Source organism: Ochotona curzoniae, unplaced genomic scaffold (assembly GCF_017591425.1).
Source record: "Ochotona curzoniae isolate NIBS_2020 unplaced genomic scaffold, NIBS_Ocur_1.0 contig_4514, whole genome shotgun sequence".
NCBI classification, from domain to species: Eukaryota; Metazoa; Chordata; class Mammalia; order Lagomorpha; family Ochotonidae; genus Ochotona; species Ochotona curzoniae.
This window is the reverse complement of record NW_024466312.1, coordinates 5,434,404-5,440,201: the sequence shown is the minus strand read 5'-3', so window position 1 is coordinate 5,440,201 and position 5,798 is coordinate 5,434,404.

Sequence of the window (5,798 nt, the reverse complement as noted above, 5' to 3'; positions counted from 1 at the left end):
ATCACCTAAAAAAAAAAAAATCCAAGAAGGAGCAAAGAACTTGGGGGGACATCCTGGAGATGTAGGGAGGGAGAGGACAGGAAGCTGACCTGAGGGCCAACTATGCTTCAGGCACCTCATCTATACAGGTAGCTATTTTACATCTACTTTGAGTTTGATGGCTCTAAGGCTTAGCTAGGCTAAGAAACCTGCCTCTAACTACATAAGGGGGAGAATTTCAAGCCAGTTATGTCTGCTGCTGGAGCCTCTGCTATCTCCCATGGCTATTTCCAGAGAGCCAAAACAGGCATCTGCCAAACACCCAATACTCCTCTAACCACTGAGTAACCTCGTTCTGCACGTTGCTCTCTGCCATCCTCCTCATTGTTAGGAGCTGCCATCTAGCTGGCCACGCTGTTCAGAACCTGTATCTCCTCCCCCCAACGTTCTCATCTCCAGTTGGAGTCACCCCAGCTTCCCTAGTGTAGGAGCTTTCTCCATTCCCCCAGGCGGACTGTCTGGCCCCCCAAAGTAGGGCACAGTGTTTCTTTGGTCTCTTCCACAGCACTTCATTGTCTCCTGTTTGCACAGAGCAGGATGTATTTTAGACTTCTTTTCTCAACCGTTCTCATAGTTTTAATGGCCTGATTACATAACAACAAATCTCAGAACTGAATTTTCAAGTTCATTCCACCTACTAAAAAAGATACGTGGTAGGGCCCAGCAGCATGGCCTAGTGGCTAAAGTCCTGGCCTTGAGTGCACCAGGACCCTATATGGGCGCCGGTTCTAATCCCGGCAGCCCCACTTCCCATCCAGCTCCCTGCTTGTGGCCTAGGAAAGCAGTCTAGGATGATGCAAACCTTTGGGATCCTGCACCCACGTGGGAGACCTGGAAGAGGTTCCTGGATCCTGGCTTCGGATCGGCGCAGCACCAGCCATTGCGGTCACTGGGGAGTGAATCTTCGGACGGAAGATCTTCCTCTCTGTCTCTCCTCCTCCCTATATATCTGACTTTGTAATAAAAATAAATAAATAAATCTTAAAAAGAAAAAAAAAGATACGTGGTGTCTGATTCAGGACCGGGTTCAATCATCCTGGCGGCTGACAAGAAATCCTGGAGGATTTGGCATGCTGCCACTTTGTTGAGCTCTGCCACTATGGAGATACTTGGCTCTAGGGAGCTGGGATTTAACTCTAAACATCTGTGTCCTGCAATGGAGAGCCTGGGTTCAGTCCCTGGCTCTGGTTCTCATTCTCTAGTCTCATTCTGTCTTTCAACAAATGCAGACACTGGGAGGCAGTGATTATGGCTCTCATACTTGGGTTCCTGTCACCAACATGGGAGACCCAGACTGAGTTACCAGCTCCCAACTCTGGCCTGATCCAGCCCCAGCCTCTTTCAGGGTATTTGGGGAATGAGCCGCAAGATGGTAGTGTGCTTTCTGTCTTTCTTCCACTCAAGTTTAAAAAATTTTAAAAAGTTAGTTACCTGTTAAGAAAAAGAAAACAGGGAGGCATAATTCCTGACCAATGATGCTGAAATTGACAAAGCTCACAAAGCAGAAAACACTATGCTTTCACACAAGCAAATGATCCACATTTAAACAAAATCTGTTAGGCTTTTTGATGAAAACAGTTTAAAAGTTTGACAGGATGAACACAAATACACACACATACACACACCAAAAACCTTTAAAAATGCATAAAGAAAACATTCAGATGGTGTTCCATTAAAGCATCTTGTGGTTCAACTCTCATTGCACTGAAGTCTAAAAATGTGAGAACATATTATATAGAGCCTCAGGTCTCATTAATGGAGGTGACTAAGAACTTGGGGCTCATTGAGAACCTAGAGGAGGTTCAGGCCTCTTGCATTTCTTGACCTTTCAGAACCTGGCAGGGGCAAGGTCAGCCTGGGGCTAACGTGTAATCTCCTTCACTGACACCTTATCTTTTCTCTGAACTTTGGCATCCTCCTCAAGAGGACAGGGATCCTGGGATGAGAGATGGTCCTTGGCCCTGAGACAAAACGTAATTACCTTCTCTTCTACCTGTACAGCGCTGTCCTAACATCTAGGAAGCCCACATGCCTGGAGACTCCTATTTTTGAGACCATTTTGTCTCTAGCTAGGTTAGATTATTTTTCCCTCCTTTGTCACACTCTTCCAATTCCAAGTCTTGATCTTGCTCTTCCAATCCTGCCCTCATTCCTGAATCTCAATTTTCTGTTGGTTTGCTTTTACATACCACAAGAAGTCATTGAAACACTGACTTTCTATTTGAAGCTTGCATCCATGCAGAAGTCAGGTGGCCATGAGCAACAGTTTCAGCTCAGAGAGCCCCAAGGTGTCAGAGCTGCTCCTCATCATTTTTTTATAGAGAAGGGGACTAGGGGACCAGAAAGGTTCATTGGACCACTAGAGTCCCTGAAAGAGTGGCAGAACTAGAACTAGAACCCTGGTCTCCATGCAACCAGCTCAGAGATCTTAGAAGGACTCTCTATTCCTCCGAAGGGCCTTCTCCAGGCCACCGGAGGACTCCAAGGTAGGAATGAGGAACAGAGGTCAACATTTCGTCTCTGCCCTCCATCCTTTGCCATTCTCCTCAGTCCCACCAAGCAGTCTTTCCTCATCCTGTGCCTCACTAGTCCTTTTCCTTTCTCCCCAGTTTACTCTTTTCTCTCCTGATCCTCTCTCTTTCCTCTTTTCTCCCCTCTTTCTGTTTTCCTTCTCCCTTTCCAACATTACCACTTCCTGAATCTTTTCTCTTTCATCTTCATTAATGCCCCAAAGCTTTGATTTTCATTCCCTTTGATGATTCTGACTCTGGTGCAGTTGGGAGGGACAATTGGGTTCCACACTAAATGGCACATTCCTCTGCTCAGCCTCACTTTCTCCTGTATCCTAGGAAACAGACTAAACAAACTATCCAGGAAACTGCATCCAGGATGCAGACCTTGACACTTCCTTAGGTGTAGGATGGACATTGTCACGGCTGATGCAGGTGTGGTGGGGGTAGAGGAACTGAAGTGTCTGGGAGGTGGGGACACTGATAAGGGCACAGAGGATGAAGAGGAAGAGTTGAAGAGATGCGGCCTTAAAAATTAACTCCTAGATCCATTTACAGAAAGCTTTGAGAACACAATTTCTTCTAAACACAGATGGGAACATAACACAAAATAAGATGAGAAATGGCCCATGGCTGCAAACTAGGATTTGGTCCTCAACTTTCAAGAGACTTCATGCCAACTAGAGCTGGATTCTACCAGAACTGCCAAAGGCACCAACGAATTTACAGCAGGACTCAAGGTGTCTAAAGCCTCTTTGAAGGGCAGGAAGGGAAAAAAAAATCATTTTGCCTACTCCTTTGCTTCTGAGAAGAATTATGTCTCATTTGATCTATATAAAAGCACAGGAAGGTCCTCGTCACAGGTTACAGATCACAGCCCTCAGAATGTTGGTTTGGACTCTTTTGTATAGCATGCTTAATCCAGAGTTCCTGACAATATCAATGACCCCAAAAAATGTCTCAAAAATACGGATTTTTTAAAAAAAAGATTTATTTATCTTTATTGCAAAGTCAGATATACAGAGAGGAGGAGAGACAGAAAGGAAGATCTTCCATCTGATGGTTTACTCCCTAAGTGACTGCAATGGCTGGTGCTGCACCGATCCGGAGCCAGGAGCCAGGAACTTGTAACCAGGTCTCCCACGTGGGTGCAGGGTCCCAAGGCTTTGGGCCATCCTCGACTGCTTTCCCAGGCAAAAAGCAGGGAGCTGGATGGGAAGTGGGGGCTGCCGGGATTAGAACCGGGGCCCATATGGGATCCTGGTGAGTTCAAGGCGAGGACTTTAGCCGCTAGTGCACAGCGCCGGGCCCCAAAATACAGATTCTTTAACCTCATCCAGAATCTTCCAGATCAGATGGGGCTCAAGAGTGTTTATTTTCACCAAGCACACCTGGTATACAGGTTCATCTTTACAAATCCCTAAACTCTATCCTACAACAGATCAGAAGTTGGGGTCTGAAGTTCCACAGCTAAAAACAGCAGTCAGGGCCAGCGGCAAGTACTCTGCTCAGCAGAGCACTCTGGGGAACCAAGAAACCTCTGATCTTTGAGCAAGCAAAGTGAGGCAAAAACTCAAATTTGGGCTCTTTCTAAGAAGACCTACAGGTCTTGCTAATCTGCATTTGGTAACACCATTAACAATTTGCTAATAAACCTAACTCTACAGGTTTTCCTCTTTTATTTTACCCTCTTCTTTACTGGAGCAGGCTTAGCTCCAAGAAGTAGCTAGGGACAACATTCCTGGCCCTGGAGAGCAAAGAGGCTCTTCTTCTCAAGGGGTAATTGACACAGCCAGGGGAAAGTTGATAGATGATAAATGAGACAGTGGCCAGATGAAAAAGGGATTCTGGTCGGGCCACTGGGGTGGGAATCGGGGGTCCAGGCTGCAATGTCTCAGGACGGAGCAGCAGCTGGAGATCAGAATTAGAGACTCAGGCAAGGACAGGGTAGGGAGCAGAGGCTGGCGCTTCCTGCCCTTACCGTGGACAGGTGAACAGTCCTGCGTCTGCAAATTATGTTCCCAGTTCTGCGATGCTCTCCACAGTAGGATGAGACAGTCCAGCAAGCGTCCTCTGCTCCTTTTCTCCTCTGCTGCCGCAGGCTTCTTTGTCCTTCCTTTTGCTGCTGTGACTGGCACGGTGACTGACAGTGAGGGGAAGGAGTAGAGTGGGGGAGAGGTGTGAGCGCTTTCCTCAGTCCAGCCCATCCAACTCTTAAAGGCCCAGGACACTTGGTTCAGTGGAAGGTAGTGAGGGGGTGGGGTGAGAAGAGGATTAAAGCGACAGATTGACCTGACAGACCGGCCAGAATACATCCTAGCTGCCCTTCACCTTGATGCTCCCCACACTGCCTCTCCCCCTCCCCCTTGCCCCTTTAATGACTCCAATCCCCCAGTGACCTTCAAGGAGAAATCCAAGGAGTGGCTGAGTAGCAATACACTCTGAATCGCTGCTTTTCATTCTGGTCAGGTCTTGTACGCAAACAGGCTGTGTGTCTTGCCCTCATTTCAGCTGGCTCCTTTCCACAGTGTCTATTTTCACCGACTTGCTCCTGGGTCTCTGCCTGCTGCCTTGTGGGTCACTGCATCTAACTCTGGGATACAGACGGAAGAATGAAAGGATTTGGGAAAGAAGGAAAGGAGAAAAGGAATGATGGCTTGACAGTGGTGTAGAGGGAGAGGTGGCATTCATGTGTGTTTTAAGTCACTTGCCAAAGATTGAAGGAAGGTTACATGTGTGAGTATGTGAAACGAGTTATATCTTTTTCTGAAAATTTTTATTTGACAGCAAGAGTGAGCAAGAGAGAGAGAGAGAGAGAGAGAGAGAGAGAGAGAGAGAGAGAGAATCAGCTTCTGTTTTCTGGTTCACTCCCTAAATGCCTACACAACATCCAGAGTTGGGCTATGCTGTGCTGAAGCCAAGAGCTGGACACTCCATCCAGGCTTCCCATGAGAGTGGCATGAACCCAACCACTTGAACCATCCCTGTTACCTGGAGTTTGCATAAACAGGAACCTGGGATCAGGAGCTGGAGCCAAACCCAGGCATGCTGACCCAGCACATGGGCATCATACCTGGCAGCTTACCTAACTCCTAGGCCAAACACTTACTCCTGTGCTTCCTTTTTTAAAAATTTTTATTGGAAAGGCATATTTACAAAGAGAAGAGGAGAAACAGAAGGAAACATCAACCAAAACTGAGCCTCTCTGAAGCCAGGAGCCAGGAGCTTCTTCCTGGTCTCCCATGAGTG